This window comes from Culicoides brevitarsis, chromosome 3, assembly GCF_036172545.1.
Source record: "Culicoides brevitarsis isolate CSIRO-B50_1 chromosome 3, AGI_CSIRO_Cbre_v1, whole genome shotgun sequence".
In the NCBI taxonomy this organism is placed as follows: Eukaryota; Metazoa; Arthropoda; class Insecta; order Diptera; family Ceratopogonidae; genus Culicoides; species Culicoides brevitarsis.
The window spans coordinates 12,060,890-12,083,567 of record NC_087087.1 but is presented as its reverse complement, the minus strand read 5'-3'; the positions used below and the strand labels follow the sequence as shown (position 1 = coordinate 12,083,567).

At 28.7% G+C, this 22,678-nt stretch overlaps 1 protein-coding gene across 4 annotated transcripts in view; it reads left to right on the top strand.

Annotated features, from left to right (window-relative positions):
* LOC134833739 (cytotoxic granule associated RNA binding protein TIA1) overlaps window positions 1–22,678 on the top strand; it is a 186,066-nt gene that overhangs the window by 5,227 nt on the left and 158,161 nt on the right. The window lies entirely within an intron of this gene.

Genomic DNA, 22,678 nt, shown 5'->3' with positions numbered 1-22,678 from the left:
CGCTGCGTTGTTAGCATCTTCAATTGTTCGCTCATTTTTCAATACAAATTGAAAGTTGAATCATGAAAAGTTCTGTGCACGAGATGAGATGAGACGAGATGCGATGATGCACAAAACCAACAGAGAAATATGGCAGATAATATTACAACATGCCTTAGAGACAAAAATGTACTGTGATGAATTTTGTGTCGCAGATTTTTTTTCGGTGCTTGAGAAAAAGTGCGATGTCTTTAAATTTTTAATTTAAGAATGTCTTGATGAACGTTTTTCATAGAGCGTAAAATTTTAAGAAAATGCCAAAATTTCTTAAAAATTAATAGTTTTGCTAGGTTTGAATTAATTGGAATAATGGACTTTTTCTCTTTTCTTGGGTTGGAGGTGTCATTGCTGCACTCGTTACTTTTGATTTATTTCTTGCAATTCGACGCCAAATGGATCTTTTTTGCTCCCATCGGGGCCTTTAGAAGCCCCTCATTTAAATCATCAAGACTGTTAAAGAACTCAATAACCTTCTTCGGGTTGTTTTAATAATGTCGACTTACCATAATTTTGAATAATCTAAAGCTTCTTTTTCATGAGTCTTAGATTAAGTTTAATTAAGTCAAAAATATTGGCTTAAAATCCATAAAAATTGCTTGGTTTGAATTAATTGAACAATCGAATGTTCTTTCAATAGACTTACCAATTTTTTATTCTGAAAAATTTTAATTTTTTTTGAAAAAAGAAAAATTTTATGACAGATTCAAATTCAAAATTGCCTGAATTAATTTTTTGAAATTTTTTTTTAATGCTAAAAGTATAAAAAAACGTTAATAAAATTTGGCGCCAAAATTATGACAGCTGTCAAAATTCATAAGAAAACTTACCTGAATTAATTTTTTGGCTAAAAATATTTTTGAAATGTGTTTTCATGTCAAATGTACAGAAAAATAATTATTTATTTTTTTCAAAAATAGATTCAATTTTTTCTTCAAATTTTATCGCGGGTTTTTATTTTTGGCTAAAATAAAATTCATCGCTTAAATTCATACCAAAGTTCCGCTTAAAATAAAAAATTCTGGGATAAAAATTTTAAATTTGGCGCCAAAATTATGACAGCTGTCAAAATTCATAAGAAAACTTACCTGAATTAATTTTTTGAAACTTTCAGTTGTTAATTTTTTATAATTCAAATTTTCTTCAAATTTTATAAGTTTTTGGCTAAAAATATATAAAATAAAATAAAAATCTAATTTTGGCGCCAAAATTATGGCAGCTGTCAAAATTCATAAGAAAACTTACCTTAATAAACTTTTTTTAAACTTTCCAGTTGATAATTTTTTATAGTTTAAATTTTCTTCAAATTTTATAAGTTTTTGGCTAAAAATATATAAAATAAGATAAAAATACTAAATTTGGCGCCAAAATTATGACAGCTGTCAAAATTCATAAGAAAACTTACCTGAATTATTTTTTTGAAATTTTTCAGTTGATAATTTTTTATAGTTCAATTTTTCTTCAAATTTTATAAGTTTTTGGCTAAAAATATATAAAATAAACTAAAAATACTAAATTTGGCGCCAAAACTATGACAGATGTCAAATTTCATTAATAACTTACCTGATAAATTTTTAAGGAATTTAAGAAAATTTTATACCTTTTTTGTAGTGAAAAAAAAAAATAAAATTTTGTCGAAAAATATTTCAAAATTAAATGAATTAAAAAGTTCAAAATAATTAATAAATATTGATTATAATTAAGACATAACTTTGACTGATAGAATGAATCTACGGGTTCCTTAATTTTTTTTAGATTTTTTCAAATTTTTTGAATTTTTAACGAATAAATTTCAATTTCGAAACGTATCTTTTTCACAATTTCCACAATGCATCGCTACCGAAAGTCGGTTCACGAGACGACAAAAATATTTCACAAGGCAAAAAACTAGAGCGCTACAACTACTATCAAGGCTCCCATGTACCTGCGGAAAATTATTACAATGTTATGATAAAAAGGGAAAAGACGAAACAATTTCATATTCATAACTTGCGACATTTTACAAATACTCGCTGCTACAATACATGCAAAATTATGTAAAACATGTAATGTTTCGGTACAAATTCAAAATCGTGATATTATTATACGATATGATGGAACAACTTATTGTTAGATTTTCCCAATATCCTCATCATATCATATCACATCTCCTTTCGTTTCGTTTTGTATCATTATTATATGAGAGACTTTACTTACCGAATGTGATCCAAAGACAGACGGCTTTATTGCATATTCTTCGTTTTTTGTTCAAAAAATCAAAATCCTTGAGATAGAGGTAAAAGGTGAACAAAATATTTAAATTATCTGGATGCCTTTTCGTTTTGTTCAGACATTTTGCTCAGAAATTGCACAAATTATGGCAGAAGAAGCGCGCTTTTGTAACATTTTTAGTAAGTCATAAATTTTCCTGGCAATTTTTCGAAAGTTTTAACAAATTTTAATCACGTGTCCCCCTTTTTAATGCATTTTATGGCAGAAACTGCCCACTTAATACGCTAAACACTCACTTGTGTGAGTATTCGAAGCGATAACTTGTTTGATTTACATAAGCATGAAATTTTCCAGTGTTACACGCTCGATATTATTATTCTAATTCTTGGGAAATGTGTACGGTACACGGGAGACACACGAGGTAATAGAGACACGAAGTAGAAAATTTGCATTAATCACCTTAGCATGACATCTTGTTTACGTGATCAAATTATGCTTATTTTTCCCGTTTTCCTTCTGCTTCGGGTATAGTGCGTCGTTCGTACCACACTGCATAACATTAATATTTTATAACGATGTGTGTGTGTGTGTGTGAAAGGAGTAGAGAGAGAGGCATTGTTGTTGTTGATGGTTATCGCTTTTAATATTAGTTATGTGGTTTTTGCATGAACTGCGAACTGCACTCGTACTAGGTTGGCTTGACGATGATGAAAGATTACTCTGTGCAAAAAAAAATATGACATTTATAACACATTTTTTGCGCTTTTATTCCGGGTTTTTGCGGTAGATGCGACGCATTCTTTGGGACTTTTACAAGCAATCGGATTAAAAAATTGCGCTTAGAGATTAAAATTAAAAGTTTTTAATTTTTTTTTGCCTTGTGTGAAGGAAATAAGGTTTATAGAGCTCAGTTTTGATTGATTTTTGATTTTGAAACGATTGATAAATTAAATTTGATGAATTTTTGATCAAATAAATTTCCAATTCAATGCTTAAATTGAATTGAGGATAAATTAAATGTGATTGAATTTCAATTGAAATGTGACAATTTAATATTTGCAATATTTATTAAGATAAATTCAGTAGAAAGTAAAATTTCAAAGAGAAAATGACAAATTTATATTTTTATTTTTCTCGATTTTTAAGATTTAACTTAAAAATTTTGAGTTTTTTAATAATTTATCAATTTTTTTATATTTAATTAGAATGAATAATTATTTATTCTCGTAATTAGTAAAAAGAATAATATTAAATTTTTTTATTAAATTTAATTTAATTTTTTATTTATTTTTATTAATTTAAAATTATTTTAAAAATTTTTAAATTTTTATTTTAAATTTATTTTTATTTAATTATAAAAAATTTAACTTAAATTTAATATTATAATTACTATGAAGTACAAATTTAAAGGTTAAAAATAATTAAATTATTTTTTTTTAGAAATTAAAAAAAATTTAAAAAAATTATTAAAATTTTATTATTTACTATTTTTATAAAATTTAAAATATTTTTAATTATTAAAAAAATTAAATTTTTAATTATTAAAAAATTTTAATTAAAAAAATTAAATTTTATTATTAAAAAATTTTAAATTTAAAAAATTAAATTATATAAAAATTAATTTATTAAAAAAATTATTAAATGAATTAAATTTTATTTAAAAAATTAATTATATTATATTTTTTAAATTTCGAAAAAATAAATAAAAACTTTAGAGAAACTCTAAAAAAAATTTGAAATAAAAAATAAATTTAAATAGAATCAATTTAGATTGATTTGTATCTTAATTTATTTTATTTTTTTCATAAAGTTTTATTGTACTTTTATTGGAGTTTTCCCATTTTTTATTAAAAATATTTTTGATAATCAAAATTTATTACGTTTTTATTTAATTTTTTAACTATAAAGTCCATTCAGCCACTTTTGAGAAAAATTAATTAAATTACTTACCAAAAAAATATTTGAAATTGAACAAACTAAATATTTTTCATCAATTTATCCTGAAAACCTCTTAAACTCTCAAGTACTTTTCATCACTTCATCAATTTTCTTACCCCACGAAATTTCCCAAAATTTCACTTTAATAATGTTTCTAACCAGACACACTCGAGATTTTTTTCTTCTATATTTTCATTATTATTATATTAAACATTATTGCCACTTGTGTCGTCGTCGTCGGCACTGTCTCCGTTTTTGTCACCCTCTCACAGACGTCATGTTTTCTGTTTTGTTGCGTAAGTTCCATTCCATTCCATTGTTAATGTGTTTACCTCCTTATTCGAAATTTCCTCGTGCGATATGCGGCGAAAATTGCTTTAAATGTTCCTCGAATGTTGGAAAAGGTGTTGATGACGAGAGAGAAAAAAATGCGATAAAATAATTGCACACAGAATGAAAAGTTGTTGCTGAAAATTATTGTTTGTTGTGTGAAGTTGAGCATCATCATCATCAACTGACATCATCGATATTTTTTTTTATATATGAGAAAATAATCAACAACGAGAAAAAAAAATGATAGAATAGGAAGATGAAGAAGAAGAAGATGGAAAAAGGTATTTTTATGATATATTGTGTTTGTATTGACTTCTCCGCCACAAAACGATTTCTTGTTGATATCTCTCGGTTTTATCGTATTTCACAGAAAAAAAATGTGATAGAGAGCTGGAATTGACGTTTAATGGTCACGTGGTTCAAAATTTGTATTAAAGGGAAATTTTTGAATGTTTACTGGGCTAAAAAGTTTGAAATGTGAACTGGGATGAAAATTTAAAATGTGTACTGGGACAAAATTTGAAAATATTTAGTAAAATAAAAATTTTAAAAGACATTTTTGGTTCAAAAGGTCACGTGGTTAAAATTTTTAAAAATATATTAAATAAAACGAAAATTTAAAAATGCATACTGGGCCAAAAAATTATTAAAAATTGCTTCGTTGAAGATTTGGAATTATTTTTAAAAAATATGTAATAAGCTCAAAATTAAAATATTAAATAAAAACTGATGGTCACGTGGTTCAAAATTTGTATTAAAGGGAAATTTTTTAATATTTACTGGGCTAATAAAGTTTGAAATGTAAACTTGGATAAAAATTTAAAATGTGTATCGGGACAAAATTTTAAAATATTTTTTGAAACGTATCTTTTAAATGACATATGGTTTAAAAAGTCACGTGGTTAAAATTTTTCAAAATTGAATTGAAACCCAATTTAAGCAAAAAAAAAATTAAAAAACTTACAGTGTTGAAAAGTTATAAATTGAATTTAAAAAAATAGGTTCAAAATTGAAATATTTAGAAAAAATTATGGTCACGTGGTTAAATTTTTAAGAATTTAAATGAAAATAAAAAATTAGAATTTCTACTGGGTAAAATTTTTTAAATATGTACAAGGATAAAAACTCAAATTTCGCATTGGGTCAAAAAAATTAAAATTTAAAACAGGATTAAAATTCAAAATTTTTCTTTATAAAATGGTCACGTGGTTTAAAATACACTTCTATCATCGCTCTCATTTTTCTTACGAAATCTTTCAACATATTTCCTCTTATTAAATAAAGAAAACTTTGATGAAAAATTCAATTTTCTCCAAAGTTGTTTGATTCTTTGGGGAATTTTGTCATGTCGAGATTAATGGGCAATTTATTTATAAAACGTTATTGATCTGGACGTCAAAAGCACACAAACACATGTGCTTCAAAAAAAAAAACATTAAAACGCCATTTGCTTAAATTTTTGTCGAGTTTACATTAACACAAAGTCTTTATTTTAAGGAAAACTCGTGAAACGTAACAAGCGAGAGAGAAAGAGAACTCGAGTTTGTTTGAATTAATCATGCTTATTTAAACTTGAATTATTTGTATAGCGATGCATTCGCACTGCAATGAATTTATTTTACATTAAAATTTCAAAACTCTTTCAAGCGACGGAGAAACGAGTTATGCAATATTCCGTTTTTTGTCTGCGTTGTTCAAGGAGACAAGAACGAAAAGAAAAAAACGGAGACGAAGAAGTATTAGAGCAGTTATATAACAACACACTTTAAAACTCTTACAATTATAATTAGCATCGACGTTGTTGTTGTTGTAGAGCCTTAAAAACTGTCTTCTCTCCGTTTTTTTTTTCGTTCTTGTATTTTACTAGAGGTTTACCTAACCCATTTTCCTCGTTTCTCGAGCGAATTTTCAAGAAAGCAGCACCATAATGTTTAATTATCAATTTTTTAATGTGCTGGCTCATGTTTTATGTAAAAATAATAGGACACGTAGCTACGATGTGTAATGCAAAAAAAGGGGCGTTTTTCGTCTTGAATTATGTCTTGTGAATGTTTGTGTTGTAAAAATAATAATAATGAAAATAATAATAATATTATAATGCAAAAATCAATATTCTATCTTCCTTTTTCTTGTGCCGAAGACGACCATTCGTTATTATTATTATGGAAAATTTCTTGGCATAGTTTCTCGTTTTGTTTGCAGAATTTGACACGAAGACTTTTTTTTGCTTTCTTCGAAGATTATTTGAACCAAAAAAGACAATGCAAATTTTTTTTTCGGTTATAAATAATGAAATCTATCACGAAAAGGTAGTTTTGCAATTAAAGCGAATTAGAAAGAGGGAAAAAACTTGTAATTATTGTAATTTTGCCATTCGTTTACTTTAGTCAGCGTCAAATAATAATAAGCTCACACACAAACATTTTTTTCCGTTTTTTTCGAGTTCATGTCACTTCATACTGCTTTACTCGAATATGACAAGGTTTAAGCGCATAATTTACTCTCTCTCTTTCTCTTTCTCCTTGTACTTGCTTGCTGCAAAAAAAAAGTAACACAAACACGTATGTCGTCCTCCTCAGTTTATTATAATAACTAACAAACACACATTTTTCCTCGTCAGTCAGGAATCTGACAAAATAGGCAGCAGGGTTGGAAAAAATCATGTAGCTCATCAGATTTATAAAAATATGGGGAAAGATTTTGATCAAGAGATAAAAAAAAAAGATTTGATCAGCTGATCTTGATCTTTTTAAACTGATCTTTAGATTGTAAGAGATCAAAAATTATTTTAACGGATTTGAAAATCTGATCAGATCATTGTTTGTTTTTGACACGTGGTTTATATCTAAAGTGATCTCTTTCAGATCGTTCGATCTATAAGTTTTGCAAACAATTTCTAAGATCTAACCTGATCTGTTTGTTAAATAAATTTCTTGATTTATTTTCTGATCTGGATTTGATTTGATCTAAAGATCAGCTCAGATCAGATACAGATCAAAAAATTAATAAAAGATCTAAAAACAGATCTTGTCAGATCAAAAAAATTATTTTAAAATAATCTTTTAAAGATATCAGTTTAGATCTAAGCCACGTGTAAATATAAGATCGATTTTCTATAGAATGTTTCGATCTCAAACGATCTAACGATCAAAAATTTTTGTAAAAAATTGCGATCTTAAGATCTGAATTTTTAGATCGCATTTTTTACAAACATTTTTGATCGTTAGATCGTTTAAGATCGAAAAATTCGTTAAAAGTGATCAAAACAAAAGATCGCCTAACCTAAAATTTTTTGTTTTGATCTCTTAACCGCAATTAATTCCAACCCTGCCATAACCAAACAGTAACCAAGTGAAAGAGTGTGTAACACAGTAATAAGTATTATGAAGTTTATGTGTGTCTCGTGTCTTGTTGGATTGCGTGTCCCACGCAGCAAAACCGAGCACATTTTTTTGCTGCTTGCTTGCTTACTCGAAATGAAAGAAAATGTTGTAAACGTACGACAAAAACACACAAATATTTTTGTTCCGCATGTTTGTATATTGTTATGGTTATTATTACGGACGACACACGGGAGCACAGCGACGATGTGTGTCTGTGAAAATAATCGCGTTAATGATAAAAACGAGAAAAAAACCGAAAATGGAAGATTTTTATGTTTTTCGGCAGCAAAAAAAAAATATGATACTCCGAGGGAAAAAACGAACATAATAGGATCAAATTAACGGAATAATTACGTTTAATCATTGTTTTGTTCGTTTCCTCGTATTAAATGTGCGTGAGTGACTTGATTTTTGGAGTAAAATAGCGTTCACGTGATTCAGCAACTCTCGATGCAGTGCACTCAACGTCAATTTACCCTCGTATTAGCTTGTAATTTACCGTTTTTTGCATAAATATCTACAAGTTAAATGCTTGTTCAAATAAAACACGTTAAGAGCTCTCAGCGTTGAGTTGTAGTTGTTGTTGATATTATTGAAAAGTTTAACATTCTCGTTTAGCACACATTTAACTGTGTGCATAAAAAAATTTATTTAGATCAGAGTGAGAGAGAAAAATAAATATAAGGAGGAATGAATGAAATTTATCATCAATGCAAAGCAAAGCGCAAAAAAGCAGTCTGGCATTAGTAATGCAATAAAATATTTATATTCATTTAAATAAACCACGGATAATTAAGGTTGAAAGGGAATATTCAGGCCATGAGTACAAAGCTCTCTCTCTTGTCGTAATTTTATTTACAATGTCTGTCTCGCCCGACAATCGCATCGATATCTCATTGAATTGGAAATTTATGCGGGGGTATTGGCAGGTAGAACATTCGATACCTACAAGTTTTTTTTTTGCTCTCCATAAAAATAATGTTTATAGTTTGTTAAATAATAATATTATCATTATTATTTATAAATGGATTGTGTTGTTCAAATCAAAGAGCTATAAAAAATGGTAAAAGCAGGGATGGAGTAAAGTATTGAGAAACTGAAGCTCATGGTTCGATTTAAACACCTCAGAGTTCTCAATTGAAACTCTTAGAGTGAATTTTAAAACTCTTTGAAGCTCTCTAATCCCTCAATATTGAGAATTAAGGCTTAAGGTTCTAGTTCAAGACTATTTGAAATTTTTTTGAGAACCTTTAGTTTTAAAAATCGAAGCTTATGATTTAATTTTTGAGTGCTCAATTCAGTCACAATTAGTTTTCAAAACTAAAACTATTTCAAGCCCATTTGAGACCTTAAAATTTGAACTATATGAAAATGATGATTCAATTTTTGTATCTTTAAGTTCTCAACTGAAAATCTTAGGTTTTTAAAATCAAACACCGGGTTCAATTTAAAAACTTTCGGAAATTCTCTCAGACTTTTTTATATTCAAATCAAAGGCTCAGGGTACTATTTCAGGCCTATTTAAGACTTTTTTGAGACCCTAAGCTTTAAAAATTGAAGTTCTTGGGTCAATTTCAAAACTTAAAGGCTATCGTTTGACACTTTTAGTGTTCAAAACTAAAGCTCAAGGGTCAAATTTAACAATTTTCAATTCATTGTAAAGTTTGAGGTTAGGTTTGAGGATGCAAAACTGCGATCTAAAGATCTATTGTGATCTAATTTTTGATCTTAGTACATAACCTAAAAATAATTTGAAGAAATTTTGCTTGGTTTGGATTAATTGAAATATTTTTTGCTTGGTTTGGATTAATTGAAATATTTTTTGCTTGGTTTGGATTAATTACTTGGTTTTAACTTTAAACCTAAAAAGAAATAGCATTAAAGTTTAAATTAATAATTTAAAAAGAAAAAAACTTACCTGAAAACTCAGCTTCAAAAAATTACCTTTTACTCCAAAACTCAAATGTTCCATCCCTGCTTACTAATGTTTTCTGTCTGGCTCTGATTTCACTCGTTTTTCCATGTCTATCACACACAGACAAAACAACTGAAAAAAAATATCAGAAAAACATTAAATAAATTTTATTAATAAATCGATGGTTATCAATGTAACGACTCGAAAATCCCTTGTGGGAATAATTAAGTGTAGTATGTCGTTACTCGTTGTCCTAACCTTCACGCCCCTTTGATCGATTTCAAAGCAAATTGATTTATTACGTCCCAATTAAATCAAAAACACTCATTAAATAAATGTTCGAAAATCATGAGAACACGTAAAAAAGGCTCATGATGATGTTTTCCCTTAATTTCATTTATTTATTTATTTGTACTTACCTCCGAAAAAAGACACAAGATGGGAAAAGATAAAATGATCCCTCTAACTACCTGTCTGCAAACCAATTACACTCATAATAGTCATCGTCTAACTTTTCTGCACCTTTGAAATATTTTCCCGGTACGAACGAAGGGGGATGCCGAGAAAATATCGAAGTAAAGTAAAAAAATAAATTGATTCAAAAGGAGAGATTTTTTTACGTTTTTGAAGGGAAAACATAAATCGAACAAGTCATTACCCAAATCTTTTCTCATCAATCACCTTTGTGTTTGTACTCCGGTTTATTTTCATTGCTCGGCACAAAGTTTCCTGGTGTAATATTATCGACTACCCGGACATTGATACACTTTCCTCTTTTTTTCCAAATCTTTGTTAAGCGAACAAAAAAGGATGGAAAAAAGTGGATTGTGTAAAGGTGTGTGTTTGATTTAGCACGGCGCAACGAATCCAGCACAAAATCCAGATTTATTTGTGAAAAAAGACTGAAATGAAAAACCGACAAATGTCGATGCTCCGCTTTCACATGTGCTCCGAGTGAATGCCAGTGAAGAGAAATATTTTCTTTTGTGAAATTGATACAAACAACAAATCACTATCATCTCTCGTCGTTCGTTCGTCGGATAGACATGCACGAGCATTTTATGTCACTCGGGGTGTTTAGAGCGTTGTCCGAGTCGTATTTTTGGGGTAAACTAATATATGGATGTTCATTCTCGTAGCAACAACAACAACAACAACTTTGAAGAGACAGATTATAGACTTCACCATTCCACTTCATCCCCTCATCTGTGTATGGATTGTCGAGAGGAGAAAATGTGTGATGATGCATACACAACAGACATGCATGAACACTTTCAATCAAAAGGGATCCAATATTTGTGCGAGACACCATATAAATGGAATTCGTAATTTGTTTTTGTGAGTCGAGTGTGTTGTCTCGATGCAGACTCGGGGATGTGGAAAGAAAAACATCAGCAGCACAGAGCAAGAGGAAACAGAAAAACACTTTTACAGCACATGCATAAAAGAATCGATGATAAAAGGAGGAAGAAGTGTGTGATGGTGTCCTCTTTAATTGAATTTTTTTTTTCGGTTCTTGTTTTGCTTTTTTGTGTGTTTTTGCGCTTTTGCTGGTTTCCGCCTTTCCTCGAGTCGTTTAGTTTTAAAGAGGTGTAAATTGACGTTGTTGATAGATTTTTCAATGGAAAGTAATTAATATTTCTCTTCTTTGGTTTTGGTTCAGGATCTCCAATTTTCTAAAAGAATTGAAAAAAAAACAATTTTTATTGAAATTAAACAAAATTAACGAAATTTGACCTAAATAATAAATAAAAATTATTTTTTTTTAAATTAAAAGAATTTTTTTTAAAATAAATATTTTTAAAAAAATTCTTGATTTTTATTTAATTTAATTTACTTTTGAATTAATTTATTTTTTTAAGCTTGAGTCAAAATATTTTAAGTTTAAGTCATAAGTTTTTGCAATTCTAATTTTTTTCACAAATTTTGTTCAAAAATTTATTAAAAAATTTATTTGAACATTTGAAAAACTAAATCGAAATTATTTAAATAAATTTAAAATTTTTGATACTTTTTTGGAAAACTTTTTATTAAAGTATTAATTTAATTTAAAACTTTAACAAATATTAATAATTTTTTTAATGATGACTCGATTTTCAATAGAAATAATAATCATAAACTTCTTTACGAATTTTTTCAAAAAAATTGTTTAAAAATTATAAAATAAATAAAGTTAGAAATAAAATATTTAAAAATTAAATTAAAACTTTAATTAATTAAAAGTTTTCCAAAAAAGTATCAAAAATTTTGAATTTATTTAATTAAGTTTTATTTAATTTTTTTAATGTTCAAATAAATTTTTTGTCTTTATTTTTTTTTTTAATTTTTAAGCAAAATTATTTTTACCAAATTTTTAGAAAAATTTTATTGTTTAATTTTTTAAAAACTAAATTTTTGTTAAAAATCAGGGTTGTAAAAACTTTTGACTTAAACCTAAAATATTTTGACTAAAGCTTTAAAAAAAATTAAAAATAATTTTAAAAAATATTTTTTTGAATTTTCAACCAAGTTTCGAGAAAATGCCTGTTTTTCGAAAATTAAAAAACAAAATTTGAAATAAAATCAACTTATTTAACCTAAGTCAAGCTTAAGTGACTTAAACGAATAATTTTGAATATTTGACTTAATGAGTTTTGCAACCCTGTTCAAAAAGTCTCAAATTTTATTAAATTTTGTTTAATTTTTTAAAGACTATTTTACGATGATTTTTTTAAGACTATTCAATTTCAAGAAAACAATGTCGCATTTTTCAAACTGTCCTACATACCAAACTTTTTTTTTATCTGGAACACACTTCAAACAAAACTGCTCCAAAGGTTCATAAATTTTGGTTGAAATTTACTCAGGTTTCGTTTTAAAATAACAACTTTTATTTATTTTGATTTTATGTATTTTGCAAAAACTTTTCCACTTCACGTTCATATCTATCCATCTTCGGGGATGGAACAAGAATGGAATTTTCCCTGTGCCGAGATACAATAAGAAGATATGTCGTTTTCTTTATACATTTTATATCACTCGTGTAACCGAAGACAAGTAAACGACTAAGTAGGGAAGTAAGTAAAAGTTACACTTGAGTTGAAATTTTAATACAATAAACTTTTTGACATTTACGATTGATGACCCTCCACTGTGTTTTTTTTTCCGAATAAATTACCGTACGACGTCACAGATAAGATTCGGAAAATTAAAATGCGGGCAATAATCACCTTGCTGTAATAAATGTGCGCAAATATTATTCTTTTTCCACGGTTTCAAGTTTAAATTCAATATTTGACTTGTTCTTCATTTATTTCGCACGAAACACGAAGCAATAAAAACACTTTTTAAACCCCTTGTAAGGTTCGCATGTGTTTGAACGAAGAACAAGGAAACTTCAAGTTTTTTTATGAGTTACGTCGTTATACATACAAAACGCGCACAAACTAAATTTTTTATAGTTGACGATAAAAAGCATCTGGCGATAATTTAAAAATAAATCAATGATTTAATTCAACACAGAAACCTTCTATGTTTCTTCCTTGTCGAAGAAGGAAAAAAAAGAGAAAAATTGTAGAGAAATTTATTCGTGGTAACTCAAAACTTGTAAAAACAGAGTTTATTCGCCATGATCTTTGTATTTTATCGATATTGTGTGTCTTTGTTTGCTTTTCAGCTTGCAAAAAAAAAATTTTTTTTTTGGATTCAAGGAGATTCGACTCGAGCACGAGTGTGTTAAATTCAAATTTAACCGAATACATAAATAAAATACAAATTTTAAAGCCAACCAGATACATAAAGTTGGGAAAAATTGGAAAAGGAACAGAGGAAAAACAAATTTTCGCCTGTGTGTCGTCTGGTCGCTTTTTTGTGTTGATTTGATAAACATTCCCGACGACGACGATGTAAAATTACAAAGCAATGCCTCGCGCGTCGAACGAAAGGAATCAAAGAATCGAAAAGCAATAAAACTGAAAACCGCACAGCACAGTTTTTATTATTTCATCTTCTCGGAAAAAAAACCGGAGAACGGGAAATGTAAAAAAAAAGAAACGTGTTTCAGAAAGGAAGAAGAAAAGAAAGAAGTACTTTTTGATCGGATTATATTCGATTTGGTTTGGCACGATTTTCGAACGAATTTCCTTTGTTTCGTCCGTTGGGTGTAAATATTAATCCGTTTGCTTTTAATCTCCTTTCATTTATAATTTTATGAAATTTTATACTTTGTCGTTTCTCCTTCCAAGTTTTCATTTCGCGATGTGATTTTAATTATTATTTCCTTCGAGCGATGAGTTTTCATCGTCATCAAAGAATTCGTGTTTTATTGCTGTTTCTCTTTGATTCGCTTTTGAGTTCGATGGCAAATCCGTTGCGCGATCAATATTAAATTAAAATGCTTTCTTTGCACCGGAAAACGATGTCGACACGAATTTTGTTTGTTTGTGTGTTCGAAACGCGAGAAATGCAGACAATTGTACGAGGACGTGACACAGTTAATTAAAAGTCTTGTCAATCTACGTTTTTAAAGTGTCTCGGCGAAGGGAAAGGAGGGGATTTTGAACCTCAGAAGGATCTAATTTTTTGTTTGCCAACGTTGCGATGGATCGCATGGTGAGATTGTGATCAATTGTTCGAATTTCGGCCTCCATACTTCGTCTCCAAGTTTTACGAGGAGCTCCGCGTCGCCTTGAGCTCTGAGGATTCCAGAAAAGAGCTCTTCTGCTTATGTGATCGGCGTCGCGACGAAGGTGTGTGAATTTTTAGGGACGACATTTAAATAATTTTTCTGTTCTCCTTCAAAAAGCTGGCGATTATCGGGAGGGCGTCGAACTTCATGCATCCAAGGATGTCACGTATGGGAATGTTTTTGTCGATTCCTGCTTGTTGTAGTTCGGATACCAGGTCGCCTATCAGCAGTGAACAGTTCCAAAGAATTTGGTCGATGGTTTCGTAGCTTCTTCAGCAGTCGCATTTTGGCGAGTCTATGATTGTGAAAGGATCTAATTCTGGTCTTTGATTTCCTGAGATCACAAAACTCTGGAAAATATGGATATTTGATTTGGTAAAAAGAACAGAAATTAAGTCTTCGTCGCAGAAGTCCTAAATTTCCTCAACTTTTCAGTCTTTTTTGTGTCAATATTCTCAAAAAAGTGAGGTGAATATCTTTCGTGTGACTTGGCGCAAAATTAACTTACATACTTACTTATGTACTTATGTCAAAATTTTAAATCATTCAGCGGATAATTTTCTTCAATATTGCTTGGTTTGGATTTTTTTTATAAAACCTTTAAGCTTAAAGAGACCTTTTTATGGTCTCGTGAAATTTGACTAAGCCTCAGGATAATTTTTTACAATCGCTTCAATGGTTAAGTTAATCTCCTTTCGATCCACTATGCAATGCTCACTGCAAAAAAATAAAAATAAACATTTAAATGTAACTTAATTTGTTTATAACATCTCCAACATTTTAAATATTTAATTAGAGCACGAATTAAAAATGTCTGCATTCGAAATTAATGTTTTTAAACGAAAGAAAATGCAAGTTTTTGTCCTTGTAGCTTCTACCTAAAGGTTTTGGCAGGAAAAACAAGTTAATATATATTTTTGTTTGTACCAACTTGCATGCAAAAAGGAACACAAAAATAAACTGTGAAAAAGATTAGACCTACTTATCGTATTTCAAACAACTTTATCATCGACTTTACTTTACTACTCGACTTCACTTTGCAAGCGGCATGTCTCGGTTGTGTACTCAACTTTTGAAAGGCATTAGGCCATTCCATTAGTAAACATTTTGAATAATAAATTTATGTTTATAAAAGAAATTTTTTCGTCAAAATACTTTTTTTTTCGGAAAAACAGTCGGAATTAAAGCTCTTCTTTGTGGTTTTTGCATCAAAGACGAATTAAAAATTGATCAGCACGTGTTTTGGTTAATCTTGAGTAAGTTTTTTGGTTTCTTCGGAAAAACAAACGTAAATCTTACTCACCTCAAAAGTCGTAGAAACAACCACAAATCTCGCTCTTGTCACAATATTTCTCGTTTTCTGTCCATATGGCACGCACTCACCCAAACAAAGGAGGCAGGTCCGCTAGAAAAGAATAAAATAAAAAAAAGTCTTATAAGATTTCGAGATAAGATATACTTAAACTTTTTACATTTATTTTCCTTTTTGAAGCATAAACTGACAAGACAAGCGCATACACAACGAACCACTTGAGTCATTCATTGCTCGACACATTTTTTTCTTTTTTTTCCTCTACTTTGTTCCATTTTGTTCGTCTTTTCTGCAATTCAAATAAAAAAATAATAATAATGATATAAATAAAACACACAAATAAAGAAAGAAAAGGAATCCCAAGAAAAAGCCAAAAAAAATTTCTTTCGTATGGCTTGAAAGATCTTTCACTTCTGTTTCTCTTTTCTTTTCCTTTTGCTGGACAACCGACAAGAAGAACGACTGTTGTTGTTGCTAGTTTAGTTTAGAAAAGATAAAGTGGGTGTTACTTGCGGTTACTATTTTGTAAATCCGGACAATGTTGTTGAATATCTGGCATCGCATGGCACTCTCGAGTTACAATGCGAAAAATCCGGATACGAACGGAGATACGATACGGGTTTTGATAACAAAAAGCGGAGGAATTGAGGCGAAATTTTTGTGTTTTGTCGGATTTTAAATGATTTTTGGTCCATCCGGTTGTGAAAAATGTCAATTTAAAGTATGAGGAGTATTAAAATGTGAATTGTCAAGCATGACGCTTAAGATCAGCATTTTGGCGGCAAAATTTAATGATGCTTAAGATCTTGGAAATTTTGGCGCCAAAATTCAATGACGCTTAAGATCAATTTTTGGCGCCAAAATTTTCGAAGATCTCAAGCATCATTTAATTTTGGCGCCAAAATTTTATAAATCTAAAGATCTTTAAAAATTTTGGCGCCAAAATTTAATCGATCTCAAGATCTTAAACACTTTATTTTGTAATTTGTAAATTTTTGGGTAATTTTGAAAAACAGAAACAAAAATAACCTCAATAATATTTACCTACCCAATTACTCATGGCATTTCGGTAAATATGTTGAAGTGATCCAATAAACGACTTGTTAAAGTTTTTGAGGTTAGTTCCTCTCTTTTTGCTTAACTTTGAGACTTTTCCTCTGTTGTTATGTTAATGCACCACAACCGACACACAGCACGACCGAACGACGTGACGACGCCTTACTGTCTCAATCACAAATAGCAAAACGATGGCAAAAAAAGAGAAACAATACACGGAGACAGAACTATTTAAGTCTAAATGTGGGACGAGAAACTTTTCTGCGTCTCTAGTAGTATCATTTTCCTAATGGTACGGTTATTGGTCAACTGAACTTCTGCACGACGGCGGCACGTGGTAAGAAAAAAAGAGAGAAAAATCAAGGAAAATCTAATCTAATCTTATCTTTTTTTGTTTTTTGGAATGACTTTCGGATAAATCTTGAACGCCCACATGCCCGTATCGCATTTGGATTTTGCATTTGATTGATTTATGACCTAGTTTTTTGTTTCACGAGAAGACGAAGAACTATCAAGTGCCATAAAATTGAAGTCGCTCAATAAAAAGCGTCAATTTCGTCATTCTTGTTAAGTTGAGTGGAAATGACGAGTGATGAGACGAAGACGAAGACGTCTTGCGACGAACGATAATCATAATAAAATAAATAATTTATATTTGCGATGATGATCTTGCGATGGATGGAGCAAGTTGAATGTCGGGTGATGATGATGCCACCGAATCGATACTACTACTCGAAAATTTGATTGTTGTGCTTGTTTATGACATATGGATAAATAAATGGGAAAATGGATATTCGAATCAAAAACAGACATTTACAATTAAATACTCCTTGATGTGGATTTCTATTCATGCTGCTAATAGAAAAAAAATGTGTAAAAAGTTGTCTTTAGGAGATAGAGAAATGATAGAAACGCATTTTTATTGAATTTTCTAAATTTAACCACGTGGTTTATACTGAGTGATCTGTTAAATAGTGAGATCTGTTTAACCACGTGGTCAACTTAAGTTTTGATATTTGAGGTTAGGTTTGACAAAAGCATCAACGAGGACTTGTAAGAGCCTCAATGAGACTTTTACCATGTGAAATTTCTTGCTGAGTGATGTTTTAAACCACGTGACCTCTTTAACCAACAGATCGTGAGATCCATGTAACCACGTGACCATTAAACTCATGATCTTTGAAACTACATGTAAATTCTCCTCAAGTTATAAGTTTAACCACTCAATTCATGATTCAAAATTCATGGTCACGTGGTTATGAAAATTTTATAACACCGTAATCAGCTAAAATTTGATATTTAAACAAAGTTTTTACATAGACGTCTCTGAGTTTACTTCTTAAAACTTGTTTAACTACTTAATTTATTTAACCACGTGACTTTTTAGGCTCAAAATAAAGCCTATTATAAAATTTCAAATTTTAAACCACGTGACTTTTCTACTGAGAGTTATTCGAAAGATATCAGACAGACTTCTTTTCCTTCTAATTGCTTTAATTTTCCTTCGAAACGCTTAAAAACACGAGAAATGGTAATAATAAGATATTCAGAACCATTTTTCTCATTTTTTTTTCTTCGCATTTCTTTTCTCCCTTTTGTTGTTTGCAATAATCGTTTCTATTATTACCGTCCATCCATTCCGAACATCATGTGGCGAAATTTCCTTCGCAATTTATTTGGCGAAAACTACTGGCATGTGATGAAGGGATAAACCATCCGCCAGCACCAGAAATGATAACGCAAAAAAATATTTAGTCGTTAAACATCGAAGAGTGAAGACCGTCAGTCATGATTACGCATATTTTTTCTCATCCAGCAACGAGCTATCTGCTGTCGTCGTTTTCGTTCTATTTACGTGCTTCTTGCTGATTTGATAAAATGATACACAATTCACTATCACTATTTATTAATATGAATTCATGTTGTGCTAAATATCCTTTGCTTTCTTACTCGGCATGATTTCTACAGCAAGAAATTGCTGGAGGCTCAAATTCAAAGTGTACAACAAAACTTACGAAGATGGCACAAAAGGACGTGTGTGTGTGTAAATAAACAACATGAGCAGGCTTTTGTAAATATCTAAACCAGATTGATTGAATGAATGATAAATAACAGAGTGGAGTAGCTAGGTGATGTACTTTAAAAAGCTACATACTTCAATGCACGTATAGCGCTACAGACACGTACAGGGAGTCTCGTATGGTTTAAAGACGCCATTTTTTAAACTTTTTGAACCATTTTGAAATAATTTAGAACTTTTTTGACTAAGTTTTACATTTCTTACCGCATTTCGGAGAAAAAAATGCGGTAATAAAATCAACTTTTTGCCATTTTTGTTCATATTGGATTACAAAATGTACTAAAAATGGCAAAAATTTTAAAAAATTGTCAAAAAAGTTCTAAATTATTTCAAAAATGACAAAAAATGGTTCAAAAAGTTATAAAAATGGCGTCTTAGTACCAAGTGAAACTCCCTGTACGTAAAGAGGACCAAGATAAAGGAATGTCTTGTCTATGAAATTTTCTTACTTTACCTGATTTATATCTGATGTTATTCGAAAATCGAGTGTATTGTATTTCATTTTGCTTCATCTTATGGTGTCTCTCTGTGTGATGTTATTGTAAAATATGGAAATCACCTTCTTCATTTTACTTTACTACATTCGAGAAGATTTTCGAGATATAAATATATTGAAATCTCGGAGAAATATCTTTGTGCCTTGCTTGGGGCCTCGTCTAAGTTTACCTTTAAAAGAAAAATAGTACAACAAAAAAACACATATTTTATTGATCTGCTGCTAATCCGTCTCCTCTTTGCTCTGATTTAAAGGATTTTAAAGCAAATCTTAAGTATATTAGAGCAGAGAAAAATGTCCCTTTGTTCATAAAAGTGCTTTTAAATTTTTTTTTTATGTTTTTACGTTTCTCTCTGTTAAACAAATCCGATTCCGCAAAATAATAATCTGTTCCATGTCAAACAAATATACCCGTATTTAAAGGGAACACAGCCACAAAAGATTTTTTTGCGGCATAAAGCAAGACTATACGCAGCTGAGCAAGGAGATGAGAAGAGTTATAAATCAGATTTATTTCCGTGGTTAACAAAAAAATATGTAATACGACATAATACGATGATTGTCTGACGTCTATTCGTTACGTTTTTTTCTCTACTTTTTGGTGTATAGATAGGAGCAGCAACATGTACCTTTGGATACACTGTGAAAAAATTACGAAAATTTTGGATTTTACCTAAAAATTTTTTAAACAAAATTTATTAAATTAATTTATTTTTTTTAAATTAAAAAGTTTCAAGAAATTTTCTAAATTAATTTTTTTTAGCTATTGAATTATTGAAAAAAATAAATTTAAAAGATATACTAAATATTTTTCTATTTTTGGCATTTTTAGAGAAATTGTACAAAAATCATATTTTATTTGATTTTTTATTTAAAAATCGATAGAAAATCATTTCATTATTTTTGAAAAGATACGTTAAGTTTATTTTTTTTATTTGAGGTTATGTTTATATTTGTTTTCAAAAATTGGCGGGAAAACGATTTTTTCCAGTTTTTCAGTATTTTTGGCTAATTTTTATCATCAATAAAAAAAATTAAGTCAAATATTAAAAATTAATAATTTTAACAAAAATATATTAAATATATTTAAAAAAAATAAATTAAAAAAAACTAAATATCGAAATTTTTTTCTACTTTTAGCATTTATAGAGAAATGGTACAAAAATCATAATTTATTCTGAAAATTTTTATATTTTTCAGTAAAAAACGATAGAAATTAATTGTTATTTTATAAAAAAAAAATGTTAAGCTAATTTTTTTAATTTGAGGTTATGTTTATATTTGTTTTCGAAAAATTGGCGGGAAAATGATTTTTTGTCAGTTTTTCATTATTTTTTGGCTATTTTATCAAATTTTTATCATCAATTAAAAAAAATTAAGTCGAATATAAAAAATTATTTTTAGCTTTTGATTATTTTTGATTGTAAAATATCAAAAAAATAAATTTATATAAACATAACCTCAAAATATCAAAACTTTAACAGTGTAGAAAAACGTTCAGGAATATTACCTTTTTTCATTCGAATTTCTCGTTCTATGCGAATCGCGTAGTCTTACACATTTACAAAATGCTCACTTTTTATAGATGTAACTCTAACGATAGATAGAGAGACACCATAAAGTAGAACAATCATACTTATGTCTGTCAGTTAAATGATGTTCGTCGTAAACCTCGTAGTCTCTGTAGCGCTTAGATTGGTTGCGATATAAATCAGTGTGCCGAACAATTTTCTCTTTTCTTGCCATTTACGAAAAATACGTATAAATTTGTCCTTCTTACGAGGTTTTGCGGCAAGAAAGGCAATGGAGCACTTGCTTTTAGCAAAAGTGACAGTTGATTTAAAGAAAGCAAAAAAGAGCAAAAAAATAAAAGCGGAAATGTTACGAACTTAATACCATCATCCACTAACGACTATGACGACTCTATATCTCCTCACATAGACTTTATATACGAAGGCAAGATATAATAATGTTTATTTTTTGGATCAAATGATTGCTCTCTACCATTTTGCTAGCAATGCCAATATCTTAAGTTTATTTGTAAATAATGTTAGGAGTCATCTGTTTAATGAGGGGGAAATTAGATTTTTTTTTATTTTTTATTTAGAAGATTATTTCAACTTTAAGGGTTTTTCTCGTTTTGTGTTGTTACAAAAGTTAGCAACCTGTTTTTTTTTATTGGAACAACGTAATAAAAACATTTTAGAAAGTCATTCATCATAAAATGTTTGAACGGCGGAATGGAAGAAGCAAGACTTTTTTTAAAGAAAATTAATCAAACGCCATTATAATAAAGATTTGTGGCAAAACTATTAGAAAAACTATGCATTTGCATTTTTCTTTCAGTTTGCTGCGGCTTCGGAGTCGTAAACTACGCGATAGGCAGAAAGCAGCAAACTATTCAGCAAAAGAAAAATAAATTAATTAACTGTAACGAGCTATTTAAATTTTTTATATTTATTTATTTTTTTGTTGTTGCTTCCTCCTTGTATTATTACTATAAAGTAGTTTTGCGGCGATGCCATCAAGAGGATATATGATGGTGAATATAAAGAAAAATTACTGTAAAAGGCATAGAAATTCACGTAATATAATAAATTATGTGGAACGAACAACTTTTTCCTTTTAAATATTTTTGTTTTTCTTTTTAGTTTTTTTTTTGTTACTATTTTCTAACATTTATTTTATTTTATAAATTTTTTTAAATGGAAATGTATCTCATTTATAGAGATATTTTTTTATTTACAAAAAAATATTATAAAAAAATAATTAAATTTTTTATTTTAATAAGAAGAGAAACATTAAACATTTTTCTTATTAAAAGAAAAATATCAAGTAATTTTCTTAATGATAAATATTTATAATTAATTTTTATATTAATTAAAATAGAAAAAATATATGATGTTTATTTGTAAAATATTAATATTCTAAAATAGTAGATTTTATATTTTTTTATAAAAAAATATTTTTTTTTGCTAGATTTGGGTTTTTTTATGAATTTTATTATTTTTATGAAGAAAAAGAAATTTCGGAAATTTAATTATTTTTTTTTTAAATTAATTCTTAAAATACTTTAAACAATTTTAAAAATTTTTTATTCAATTTTTGGTGAAATTTTCTCGTAAATATCTAAATAATTTTTTTGAATTTTTATTTTATAAAATTAAATAAGTTAGGTATGTATTTAATTTTTTTTTTCTATGATAGTTTTTTTAAATTTATTTTTTTTTATTTTTTTTATTAATCAAACTA